At 43.2% G+C, this 14,392-nt stretch overlaps 1 protein-coding gene across 1 annotated transcript in view; it reads left to right on the top strand.

Moving 5' to 3' along the window:
• Positions 1-14,392, top strand: part of LOC139413419 (receptor-type tyrosine-protein phosphatase gamma-like) — a 290,925-nt gene that overhangs the window by 178,274 nt on the left and 98,259 nt on the right. The window lies entirely within an intron of this gene.

Genomic DNA, 14,392 nt, shown 5'->3' with positions numbered 1-14,392 from the left:
TGCTGTCTCTCTCTTCCTTCCTTTTTTTTTGCTATACCTCTCCCTCCTCTTTCTCTTTCCTTGTTTCATCATTCCCTCCAGCAATTTCCTAATCCCTGGAGACGTCAGCAAAGTGTGCCAAGTGCATTAATGATGTGTCTGTCTTTTAAGAGTAGAACATGCAACATGGTGTCAGACTGTATTCTGGAGCACACACACACAGTGCAGGGACACCACAGTGTACGGAGGGACTTCACAATACACATCACAGTGCCATTTCTCAAGGGCCTCACTCTGGCGTCTCAATCAAGCCGGTTGCACTTGAGTAGCGTGCAGGTTCTGACATGGCTGATCAAAGGGCAGGGAAGAATTGATTTTGATGCGTCTCTACAGCTTCAAAATAAAAGCCCTTGTAATGAGCCGTGTGCACTGGCAGCAGGCAATAAGAGTATCCCCCAGGAACCATGTAGAGTGGGAGGGAGGTATTTAATGCGACACCACCCCATCCTCCACAGGAACCATGTAGAGAAGGGAGGGGGAGCTACTTATATGCAACACCAGCCGTCCCTAGGAATTATGTGGAGGAGGAAGGAAGTATTTAACACAGCACTCCCACTTAGCCCCCCACTGCGTGCTCAACGTGGTATTTCATGCCACATGAAATGCAGTCCCATAGAGACACAATGGGATCACATGAGCCGCATGCACACTTAGGCACTCAGCTCTTTCTCCCTCTACCACTCCAGACCATCAAACACACATATTGGATAGCTAGATTTATGGAGTTCCATGTGCTGATCTGAGTTTCACACAGTGAGGGAATTTTATCCATAAAAAATGTACTGCAGTAAGATGCAGGGAGTGAGGCAGAGGAGAGGGAGGAGAAAGAGGTGTGAGCTAACATTCTCCAAGACCTCGGTCGGCACAAGCCCAGTGCTCCAATAGTTTGCTAATCAAACAGGGGCACCACAGTGTGAGCAGGCATTAGTGGCCACGAGAGAGAAAGAGAGACAGACAGAGAGAAAAAAAGACAAAGACAGGGGTAAACACAGACAGACAGAGAGACAAAGAAACGCGGTGTCTGTCTGGCACCTGTCACTCTGGGCTGGCTGCGTAGACGTAGAGACTGAGGCTGCTACCTGAGAACAATACTAACTGTGGTGCGAGGGAGAAATGTAGGAGCTGATAAATGGTGTTTGAGACTTCAATGTGATTGATAGAGCTGCCTGCACTGTTCTGTGCTACCTCTACTACTGACTCCCTCTCCTCTTGCCCCAGGCCCAGCACCAGTCAGAGGTCCTCCTCACTGGAGCACAGATCACACCGCAGCCGGCCTTTTGTTCTCTCTCTCCTCCTCTCCTTCCCTCGTGCTCTGACTCTCCTCAGTACATTTATCTCATTACAGTCGTGGTATCTCCAGTGGCGTTTACAATGAAGTGTTAATCTCTCCTCTCATCAATCTTGGAGGCTCAGGAGTGCCGAGTCGCTCCCCCGAAAATGATGACTGGCACTTTTACTTGTTTGGAGAAATAAGTGTGGGGCTAAATTGAATTTTAATGGATTGTGCATCCCCAGTGAAAGGTGCAATCCGTTATTTGATGATTGTAATGTTGTTTGCTGCTCATGTTGATTTATGATATGTATAGCATGACAGGCCAAAGGTTGCTGAGAATGGGAAGGAAGCTGCGTTGTGTTGATATAGTTTTTAAGTATGGCACAGAGGAGGGCTACGCTCAGGGCTCTGGGTAGGGGAGCGACTGCACTACAATGGCGTTTCTTTCTGTGTCCTATACTAGCAAATAAGAATGATCCTTTCCACCAGCATTGCAGAAACACAGTTAATTGAATATGATACATGTATTCCTTTGATACAACAATATTAGCCCCTCCCAGGCACAAAGAGGCAGGAGTAAATAACGAATGACAGTTAACAGACAAAGCTCATTTATTTTCCCCTGCTCCTCTGTAGTGGATGTTGTCTGTTATGTGTCTCTCTTAAGTCTGTTTCTACTCAGAGGCCAACTGCTCTCTCTCTGTCTCTCATATCCTCCCTTAGGATCCGCCATCTGCTGATGATAAAATATGGAACCTGTCAAGAGCAGAGATGTTAGGAAGAAGTTAGCCAGATTGTCAGGACTGGAATATGGCATCATAAGGCATCTGCAGCATTAGTTTAGAGGCACAAAGGGTTTTACAGTCAAGTATTACATGATCCTTTCAAGACTTTACTTTGCTGTGAATGTGCAACGTGACGGCCAATCATTTTTGGGATAAGACAACATTTCAGAGTCTTTATAGCTCAACCCATTGTATGTTGCTGGAGTATTGCATCAGAACAGTTCAGCTTTATCACATTTATGTGATACATGTGTCTGCTTGATGTAATAGGATTTTTTCACTTTTGAGGAATAATTGTAATGGGAGGTTTGAGGGCGGAGATCAATCAAGCCGTGTAGGTAGTAGTCGTGTTATCCCAGGAGACCATTCGCCAGGAACTGAAAATCAATAAAGGCAGTTTAAAGGCCATTTTAGGGGCGGTCTCACTGGGCTCATTCATCACCTCTCAATCTGCCATCGTACCTCCAAACAAATCCACAAAGGAGCCGTCGATACTCAGGGAATGACTTCACATGTGGGGGGTGGACATCACAGGAACCTTAAAGAGCTGGTGTTGAAAAAAACGACTTTGTGATTTGCGGTCTTTGGATGCATTACGATGACAGCTGTCTTCAGTTTCTGTATTACTTGATGAAATGTATAATATTTATATAATACCGTATAGGAGTCAGGAGTAGATCAGGTCAGCCATATCATAATGACCTCAGCCCTTTGTGATATGGAAATCATGCTGTGGTTAATGATTTGTCCCGTTCCTTTAATTAACACAGTGACTCATAACCCACCTGCCCTGCCAAGGTATGTGGGACAAGGACCGTCACACATACCCATCCACAGCGTGCCATACAAGCAGAGGTCACAGTTAGTAAAGGAGAGGACGATCGACTTTCAGAACTGCAAAACTTTCATGGCGCCGAGCGAAGAACAACAGCAGTAATAGAAACTGTGGCTTAACGTGCTCATCCCCTGCCTTAGCAGGCAGATGGAAGGCAGGTGCTGCCCTTGAATGTATTATTTGTGCCATCAATACAGAACACAGCATAGTGGGGGAGAGAAAAACAACAGGTTGCTTTCACCATGTCGGTCAGAAAAACACTGCTGGACACCTCAGAATATAAAGCAATACGGACAGAGGTGGAGGGAGGCTGGACGAAACGGAATGACTCTGGAATCTAGAGCAGCTTGTATCTTTCCATTAAAATCACTCAATCAATGGGGATCTGAGTTGGGACCATCCCCCGTATTACTGTCTGTCTGTCTGGGTGTCTGTCTAGAGTGGAGGCCGTAAGGTCTGCTGTAATTTTGGGCTGCAGCTTTAGGAGAGGGCCAGCAGCGCTCCCCTGGGAGGGAACAGTCCCAATAAAAGAGGCAGAGGGGAGCCAATCAGCCACGACTGCTGCACTACCCTTACCTCTCTCCTCTAAACTCACCTTCTCCCTCTCCCATCCAACCGACAACAGATACAGGGATCTGAAGAGCGAGGCAAATTAAAAACTGATATCCGCAGTGGTTGAAAATGGGTATGTGTGTGTTGCGTGGATGGGTGGGTGTTGCAGTGTGTGGAGGAGGCTTAGGAGGACCTTCTCAGTATGAAGGCTGAGAGGAAAGCAGGTGAGATAGAGAGGTGTGAGTGTCATTTCATAATAGATGAGCCATTACATCTAATGCCTGTATCCTTTTATCCCTGCACTGGGGAAGGGGCCTTTTGTCAGCCCCATCTCTCCGGGATATGGAGGCACACAGAATGTGTGTAGTTTAGAGAGCCTTCTGAAAGTAACACATTGCACAGTGTCACGTTGCAGGGATAACAGAACAGCGGAGTCTGGTTGTCAGGAGATTTGTGGTTGCCATGGCGAACGCCTAACTTGTTAAAGGCTAGAGGGAGAGGAAGAGGGGCTATAGGGCTAATGAATAGATGTCAATTAAGCCAATAAATGAGTTCCACAGCCCAGCCACTCTGACAATGTCCACTCACACCAGAAAAGCATTAGTACTCTGTATGACAACAAAGAACAGCCAATTGTTAAACCAGTGTCTTCATTTGAGGTCTTTACATTATATTTTAGTAGCCACAATTGTGATTTGATGTTCTTATCCTCTGGTATTGTGGTGGCAGTGAGGAAATAACTTTGAACTTGGAAACTGTCCCTTTTTTCTGTTGTTGCAGAAGATGGGATCTTGCCACAGGCACTCTATTGCTGGATATCTTTATGTCCCTCCTCCCATTCTGATTCTTCCTGCTTCTCCCCCCTCCTCTTACTTGGTTAAATCTCTTTGAAGTATTGCTAGAATTAGATTTTTCCTTCTTCGCTCAAGGGTCTTTCATTATATTGTATTTATCACAAGAAAAGAAAAGGATGGGACAATGGAACAATTCAGAAATAATAACACAAAAGCAAACAGAAATGCAACCACTGGCAAGGTCAAATGATTATGATCTGTTGCCATGGAAATTGCAAATCATGCAATTTTTCTTTGACAATGTATGCCATCACTATTGTTTCATGCACACATGTGCTGCAGTCTCTCAAACACACACACACACACACACACACACACACACACACACACACACACACACACACACACACACACACACACACACACAGAGAGAGAAAGAGCTCATATATTGGGAGCAGGTGTTGTCAGACAGGCAGGAAGGTCAACCGATACTGCTGGGCTAGGTCAATACAGATCACAGGTACCCAGAGTGCTGGCCTACAGTAACTGTCTGCTGGCTGGGTGGTGTCAGGAACGTGACCTTGTGCTCTTTGACCTTTATCCCATCATCAATTTCAGGCAGGAGCTCTGGAGAGAGACATGGACCCTCGTATAAGAGACATGGACCCTCCATGCCAAGCAGTAGACTTTAAATCAGGCCTGGACCTAAAGAACTTAGACATTACTGGGGCAAAAGCTGGTTTGCCAAAATATTTAAAAAATCAAGACCAATAATTCATTTTTCAAAGTAACAAGTAAAATCAAACCAAATTAATCTGTGCCTGTTTTCACACTTTCGTTTTAGCTTGATATATATTTAATAAATGCATGCCATGGAACAACTTGAAATGGATTAACATAAATAAACAACAGAATCGCAACACACAAAGTAAAACTCAAAAGCCTGCACTGTCAATCATTGAGAGCATGCCTAATTAAAGGCAATGAATTAGCTTATGAAAAGCAACCCCAAAACAAATCCACGTTAGTTCTCTATCAGCCAGACCAGGCAGGAGAACAGTGACCTTCACTGTCATCGTCATCAGCATAATTGTCATTACTGTTGTCATCATCATCATCATCATCATCATAATCGTCTACATCTACAGCAACACTACTGCTGTTTTCACCAACCGCTAGCACCACTATCACAGTGATTTGCTTGGCACTCGTTACTGCCCATGATTGTAGCTAAAAAAAGACCAAATGAACCTAGCGGTTTGTGAATAAATGATGTATTCATTTGCAAGCCTGATTTGGCTGCATTCATCTCTGGTTGTTCTAAGTGAAGGAATATGGAGATGGTGAAACAAGCGCAGCTTCGAACGCAATGACAGGAAGCTTAAGAAGATAAATGGCATCTTTCGTCTCAGTCAAAGCACAAAGTCTACCGGGGAGGAGAATATGTTACATCAACTTAATGACTCGAGCCACTGAAGAAAGGAGCACAGAAACACAAGCATAACGTCACTAACTGCTCACATTCTGCTCACATTCACTGACTATTGTGCCCACTGCTGAGCTAGAGAAAGAGGATATTCTAGGGGTAGAGGCGTAAGGCAAGACCCTCACTTCGATTCAGAATTGAATAGCCTATATTCCTGTTTACACAGCACAATTGTCTTAGATTGCCTGGTAAAATATATGTATAATATGAAGTGATATCATTATTCATGCTGTGCTGATAAGGGTTTAGTAGACAGTGGTGTAGTGGAGATGATTGAAACTAGTTCTGTGTTTCCTTTCCTTAATTTGGCCTCAGTGTGTGTTACTCTGTTTTTCCCAGAGAGACACAGTATATCCACTCCCAAATTACATTATTGGTTGGGCTGGATGGGGAAGGATGGGGTGAAAATAGCATTGTGTGAGGGAAGTGGGATATTTTCCCACGGAATAAGTGTATGCGTGTTTGTTTTAGTCCATTTTTTGTGGGAGTATCTTTCTGTGTGGCTGTTTTTCAATCTGTTCATGCTCGGTTGAATGGTCAGATAGGATTAACGCGTGTATTGATGGAGTAGTGAAAATGAGTGGGGGAAGTGTGAAATCAGTTTGTATTGTCTCTCTGCACATGTGTACTCTCTATAAGTCTGTGTTTATTCATGTGTGGCTGTATTCTGGGGTATACGGTGTATTGGGTTTTGTGTTTGGGTATGTGTGAGGATGTGTACAGTACGTTATAGTGTGTGTATTGGGGCCATAAGGATGTTTGATGCGAAGCAGAGCAGGGGACAGCTGTGGAATAGACTGTGACAGCATCCTTACATGCTTAAGGGGCCTGTCAAGGATCCGCTAGCACTGTGGATGCTGCGGCGCTCTCCACACACACACACACACACACACACACACACACACACACGACATCTCTAATTAAGGCTGAGTGGCAGGACAGCCCAGCAGACATCCCGTTTTCCCCCCATATGTCCACGGGTCTGACTAACACATCCCACTGTCTGGGAATAGTCCCTGTACCCAAGGTGAGAGGAGTCAGTGTGTGAGCAGCTAGAGGGATGTATGAGGGCTGTTTAGGCCATCTAGGGAAATAGATTTAGCCGATTCGGCTACGTTTTATTCCTCAATATATGACTCCCATTGTAAACGCATAATGTGAATTTAATAACCCAAGGACATCCGTCAATGATAATGATAGTTTGCTCAGAGATGTGTAATGGAGGTCGAGAGGCATGGTGGTGAGAAAGGGGTATGCAGCCGCCTGCACATCATCTGTTGACGGATTTCACCGGAACTGCATTAATATAATGATTTACAAATTCCAGAGCATGTTTTTTTGAGTTGTCAACCTTTCCCAGTTGACTCACTTATACACAGTCCTGTTTTCTTTGATTGTCATCACCTAATCATTGTCTGCTGCTGTAATTCCCTTCACTAGCTTATTAAAGCCTCATTCCATAAAGCTGGGAAATGTCAGGTCTTCTTGACACCTATGTGATAGTGCATTTTATGGCCACAAGGCATGTTTTACGAGCAACCTCTAATGCCACCACTGACAACAACATTCTCCACCTCTCCTTCATTGGGGCAGCAGTGGCTCAATAGACAAACACAGTGTGCTTAAACTAATAACACACAAATTACTTTATTTTTCTTGTCTATATTGAATACATAATTTAAACATTCACAGTGTAGGTTGGAAAAAGTATGTGAACCCCTAGGCTAATGACTTCTCCAAAAACTAATTGGAGTCAGGAGTCAACTAACCTGGAGTCGAATCAATGAGACGAGATTGGAGATTTTGGTTCGAGTTGCCCAGCCCCGTAAAAAAACACTCAAAATTAGTTTGCTATTCACAAGAAGCATTGCCTGATGTGAACCATGCCTCGAACAAAAGAGATCCCAGAAGACCTAAGATTAAGAATTGTTGCCTTGCATAAAGCTGGAAAGGGTTACAAAAGTATCTCTAAAAGTCAGTCCACGGTGTCGTGTCTCTACTATCATTACATTGAAGACTTAGTTTTTTATCAAAGATTCTCTGTAATTAGTATTACGCGATCAAACTGATTAGTCATGTAACCGTAATTAACTAGGAAGTCGGGGCACCAAGGAAAACATTCAGATAACAAAGTTATAATTTCCCAATATAACCGTTCAGATATTTTCATATCTGATCAATAGTCTTCTGATTCATGAATGATTTATTTTACCTCACGTTAGTCTCATTCCAAACGTCATAAATTGTTGGTTATATGCAAGAACCCAGTCTTCACTAGGAGTCATCCATACATCAATTGTCTTAAATCCTTGATTTTTTTTACTAACTAAGTAATTCACAGAAATGCATAAACAAAACAACAAGGTAAATACGGTTACAAGAAATGATAGGAGAATGTGCCCTAGTGGGCTAAACCGGAAGTGGTGGTCAACTGAGATGAGACACTACAAAGTTGATAATTATAACAATTGAAATGCTAATCCTTTATACATGAACGCTCACTCATTCGGGAACAATTGCAATCAATATATATATTTACGCTCAGTGTGTCGTCTTGATCGCTGTTGAAAAGTTTGTTTATTTTGTAGATTTGTCTCTCGGTCTCTGTCGCGGTTATAGTGGTTAGTCAGAGTGACATTCATTCATGTTGTTGTAGAATGGATGTTTCGGTGGTTGTCGTTCTTCGCGTTCAATGATACCGAATTAACTAGTAATTAATATCAAAGACTTGTTCTTATTCTGTCGGTATCGATAGTCTAAGAGTTTAACCACGTGGTATGGTTAAAAGATTCAGCAATGGTCTACAACCTTTGTCCCCTTGTAATGGAGGAAAGCATGGCCTACTTGAGAATTTCTCAAAGTTGGGTTTTATTCGAAATTGCAGAAAAGGGGCTGTCCCAGGATGCCTTTTCCTAACTGGGCTCAGGGGCAGTCCTCTGATTTAGTTAAACTCAAAAGGGAATTGGAGTTTCCTTCATTAAACAGTCCAAAATCACATTATAACAAACAGTATCATACTCACTCATTCATCTTATACAGCAATTAGATGTAAACCTCATATCTGAGGCTATTATATACACAGCGTTATGGTAATGTGGCCACACCGTCTCTGATGAGCTTCCCCAAGTTGTAACAAACGGACCATTTCGTAGCTGGATTCTTCACCGATCTTTTATACCTTCTCCGGAACATGAAATTTGTTCGAACCTCAAGTTCTGTGAGGTGGAAGAAGTTCCTTTGTTCTCTATGAAAATTCACTCTCTCTTATACTGTGTGGCCATGAGGCAGGGTCTTCTCCTCAGGAATTTACGACCTCTCTCTGACCACAGCAGTCTGGTTGTAGAAGCAGAGAGCAGGGGATGGTGCTCGCTGTACCCAAAGAGGGCAACGTCATGACAACGGTAAGACAAATTGTCTATAAATGGAGAAATTTCAGCACTGTTGCTACTCTCCCTAGGAGTGTCCGTCCTGCAAAGATGACTGCAAGAGCACAGCACAGAATGCTCAATGAGGTTAAGAAGAATCCTAGAGTGTCAGTTAAAGAGTTACATAAATCTCTGGAAGATACTAACATCTCTTTTGACGAGTCTACAATACGTAAAACACTAAACAAGAATGGTGTTCATGGGAGGACACCATGGAAGAAGCCACTGCTGTCCAAAAAAACATTGCTACACGTCTGAAGTTCACAAAAGAGCACTTGGATATTAAATATTCTGTGGACAGATGAAACTAAAGTTGTGTTGTTTGGAAGGAACACACAAGACTATGTGTGGAGAAACAAAATCACAGCACACCAACAGCAAAACCTCATCCCAGCTGTAAACTATGGTGGAGGGAGCATGATGGTTTGGGGCTGCTTTGCTGCCTCAGGGCCTGGAAAGCTTGCTATCATTGACGGAAAAATGAATTCCCAAGTTCATCAAGATGTTTTGTAGGAGAATGTAAGCTCAACAAAAGTTAGGTAATGCAACAGGACAACAACCCAAAAGGCAAAAGTAAATCAACAACAGAATGGCTTCAACAGAAGAAAATACACCTTCTGGAGTGGCCCAGTCAGTCCTGACCTCAACCCAAGATGCTGTGGCACGATCTCAAGAGAGCTGTTCACACCAGACATTCCAAGAATATTGTGGAACTGAAACAGTTTTGTGAAGAGGAATGGTCCAAAATTCCTCCTGCCCATTTTGCAGGTTTGATCTGCAACTACAGAAAACATTTGGCTGAGTTTATTGCTGCCAAAGGAGGGTCAACCAGTTATTAAATCCAAGGGTTCACATACTTTTCCCAACCTGCACTGTGAATGTTTAGACGGTGTGTTCAACAAAGACAATAAAATGATAATTGCTTGTGTGTTATTAGTTTAAGCAGACTGTGTTTGTCTATTGTTGTGACTTAGATGAAGATCAGATCAAATTTTATGACCAATTTATGCAGAAATCCAGGTGATTCTAAAGGGTTCACATACTTTTTCCTCTCTCTCTCTCTCTCTCTCTCTCTCTCTCTCTCTCTCTCTCTCTCTCTCTCTCTCTCTCTCTCTCTCTCTCTCTCTCTCTCTCTCTCTCTCTCTCTCTCTCTCTCTCTCTCTCTCTCTCTCTCTCTCTCTCTCTCTCTCTCTCTCTCTCTCTCTCTCTCTCTCTCTCTCTCTCTCTCTCTCTCTCTCTCTCTCTCTCTCTCTCTCTCTCTCTCTCTCTCTCTCTCTCTCTCTCTCTCTCTGCCACATCCCCATCCCAGGTCAAATTTACCTTGCGTAATTGGTTACAGTGGTAGCCATTGTAATAGGTGTTGTTGGAGAGGGTGCAGTAGGCTGTGTATTTTCCTCTGTCCTCCAGGTGTAGAGGATTTGAGAGGGGCTTCTCTCGTGCTGGCTGCACTGGGAGATTACATATAATACCTTGACTGACTCAATTGGGCCTTTCCTGGCAAGGCAGAGATCACTAAAATACCAGCAGACTTCTCATAGCATTGATTTCTGCCATTTCCCACTAATCTTGATGGAATCACGGCTCTAAGAGAGGACCATAGAGCTTCCTGAAATAGGTCCTGGAAAAACGGGTGGGAGTTTGAAGTGTGGAGCCTTGTGCTCCAATGTTATTTCGACAAAATGCTTTTCTGCATAACATCCTTTTGTGCTTTGTTCTGTTCCTTGGAGAATGGCATATTTTTTCCAAAGGCAAATTCCCCCTAAGGTGTGTTTGCTTTTGTGTAACAATGCTGTCTTTGGGCAAACGTTTCATAATTGTGCTCTTTAAGCAGCCTCACACAATTATGGGTTTGTTTATGCAGACAATTGGAATATGGCAGTTTTTCAATATGAAATGAGCAAGGTCGCAAGCGCTGAGGCTGTTGAAGAAATCGCTCTTAATTGACTGAAAAGCCTCATGTCCCTGGAGGGTGAAAGCACCATAAAGGTGTATTTATGGTATTCATAATTTGCTGAAATAAAATGTGCATGCTCTCCAAAGAATCACAGACAAATGGCCATGAAAAATGAATGAAACATTAGAAATCTAAAACCCTCTCCCTGCTGACCTGAGTATATGATTATGCATGTCGCAAGCCATTTTTTTCTGATTATGTTTCTGCCTTGTGCCTGGTTGTCAGGGAGATCAGTATGTATTACCCCTCCACTCTGTGAGTGTGATATACAGTGTTCATATTTATAGGAAACAGGGAAATTCACTCTTCTAGTGCCAATATGGCCCTCTTCTCATTCAGGTGGCCTTCTCTGTTTTTTCCTTCATCCCTCCATCTTCTCTCTCTTATGGTGACTATAGTTCGTCAGATATATTGGCCTCCTATCTCTCACAAGCCTACTAAATATTTTTCTGTGATTCTCAATCCATTCCTTTCACTATAACATAAACTACAAGGCTTAACTGTCCCCAGAGAGATATAAGTAGAGTACATACCCCGTTGAAGTCCAGTTAGAGAACATTTTAAGGTGCACTATGCAGAAATCGCTCATCCATTTCCTATTTGCTAACATTCTAATAGTTTGCCTAATTTCAGTTTGTGACAAAACAAGCAAGTATAGTTTAGAGAATCATTGTACTATCTAAAATATATTTTCCAAAACCAAAAAGATTGTATTTTCAGCTGTTTGAAGCCAAAGCATAGAAATAATACATATAGAACAGATCGACCACTTCTTAGACTTGCTTTCAAGGAGAATGACAGATCTATAACTCTCATGTCTATGTGAATTTGGTCGGGCAGCCCAAAAAGTTACACATTGCAGCTTTAAGTGAAAAGAGGGACATAGTACGCGATTCATCTCTGGGAGGCGGAGGTCAGAGGGTAACGCAATGTTGATGTGACACCTGATGGCATGCTGATGGTTTTAGTTCCTAGCCGCATTAAAGCAATGACTAATGGCTTCATACCAGCTCTCCACTGCATTCATTACCAGGCCACGGCTGCCTGGATCCATACCCTGCGCTCTCCTATATGAAACCCAGACCTCTCAAATCAATACACCCCAAGGCTAGGATAGGGAGCAGGAGAAGAGGATGCTTCCTAATTCAATGAAATAGACATTACCAAACGCACCGGACGCGCGCAGGGCATGAGTAATCATAGACAAATTCATTTTAGAACCCCGGTAGCGCAGATGATGCTTTCAATTAAGGGTGCACTTTAGCCCAAGTGTTTATGATGCGGATATAGGGGGTAGTAGGAGTGGGCAGAGTGAGAGGGAGTGGGCCCTGCCCCTTCCTTTCTTCCATCCTTAGGACAGAGGGCATCCAAAGCCTAGACTGTAGAGCAGGGGTCGGCAAGTGATTTTTTGGGGCCCACCATTTTTTTTCATGTTTACTTTTTAAACATTTGGGGGTAAAAAAACCCACTGTAAAATCACCAAGAATTTTGCTAAAATGAGTTTAATTTAGGAAATCTGTTCCCAAGTATTCCCACTAATTAAAAAAAGACGTGATCGTGTCTCAAGGTATGAAATGATTCTTATTTTCAAATACAATCTCTTTTTGGGCTTAGTTGTGGTCATTTTGCAGTGTAAATGTTCCGGCCCCCGACCATCCACTCTGACAAAAATCAGCCCACGGCTAAATCTAGTTGCCTACCACTGCTGTAGAGAGAGGACAGGAGGACATACTGCAGGGGAAAGTCAATAGAACTCAAGGTTAGGACACAATGAAGCATATTTATTGGAGATAAGAATATGACATGACTGTACTGTATGCCTGTTTTAAATCAAATGCTGCATACAGTGTGTTGTGCAGTTGTAATCATTGTTTAAGGTTAAACGATTGATTTCTAAGTTCCTTGTATAATAAATTAAAACGAGACATCCCGTGCAATCTGAGTTTGTGTTTAGAGATAGGAACAGAGAGAGATGTTGTTTCTCATTGTGATGACGCTGATATTTTGCTCATGCTTCCAATTATTATGTACACTAATATTATGTAGTTGCTAATATCTAAAGTTGTTCTGAATTTAAAATCAATGAAGTTGAATGTTTATGGGTATGGGCCAGGGTGCTGTTCAATACACGGAATCAGTTGAATGATATTGTACAGTATATTGATATGTTGTTGGGATATGTATGCCTTTGTTGAAATGTGTTTTTTTATAGTGTGTTATCCACAACCAAATTAATTCCCCTTCACTGGATACTAAAGAATCACTTGATTTCACTTGGCTGGCCTGGTGTTTTATGGTTGGATGGCTATGGAAAACTTACTGTGACCCCACACTGAGGAGACCATGCCTGCTGTGGGTAGAGGAGAGGGACTATCTATATTATCCATCCTCCACTGTTTTCATGGCATTGACACTGTCCTCTCCCTCTTTCCCTCCCTCACTTTCTGTCCTTCTCTCTGTTTGTTTTATCTGAGGGCGGTGGCAGCAGAATTATGACATCCGGCCTGCTCCTCTCCCTCTCTTGACTCTGTTCTATATGGAGGTGTCTGGTCGCGCCTTGGGACTTGCCACTCAGCTAAGAGTTTGGGGTTTAATCTCTGAGCACAGTGCCTTCACCTCTCCATTTGTTAGGAGGTGTACCTTTGTTTACTTTATGATAACTACCACAGGCACACGTTTGAGTGTGTCAAGAACTGCAACGCTGCTGGGTTTTTCACGCTCAACAGTTTCCCCTGTGTATCAAGAAGGGTCCACCACCCAAAGGACATCCAGCCAAATTGATTGTGGGAAGCATTGGAGTCAACATGGGCCAGCATCCCTGTGGAATGCTTTCGAGACCTTGTAGTCCATGCCACGATGAATTGAGGTTGTTTTGAGGGCAAATAGGGGGGTGAGAGTGGGGGGGTGCAACTCGGCCTGGCTCGCAGTTGGCATTCCAATTCATCGCAAATGTGTTCGATGGGTTTGAGATTAGGGCTCTGTACAGGCCAGTCAAGTTCTTCCACACTGATCTCGACAAACCATTTCTTTACGGACCTCGCTTTGTGCACGGGGGGCATTGTCATGCTGAAACAGGAGAGGATCTGCCATAAACTGTTACCACAAAGTTGGAAGCACAGAATTGTCTAGAACGTCATTGTATGATGTAGCGTTAAGATTTCCCTTCACTGGACCTAAGGGGCCTAGCCCAATCCATGAAAACAATCCCAGACCATTATTCCTCCTCCACCAAACTTTACAGTTGGCACT

This window comes from Oncorhynchus clarkii, chromosome 7, assembly GCF_045791955.1.
Source record: "Oncorhynchus clarkii lewisi isolate Uvic-CL-2024 chromosome 7, UVic_Ocla_1.0, whole genome shotgun sequence".
Classification (NCBI taxonomy): Eukaryota; Metazoa; Chordata; class Actinopteri; order Salmoniformes; family Salmonidae; genus Oncorhynchus; species Oncorhynchus clarkii.
The sequence above is the reverse complement of the archived record's forward strand: the minus strand, read 5'-3'. Positions and strand labels throughout refer to the sequence as shown.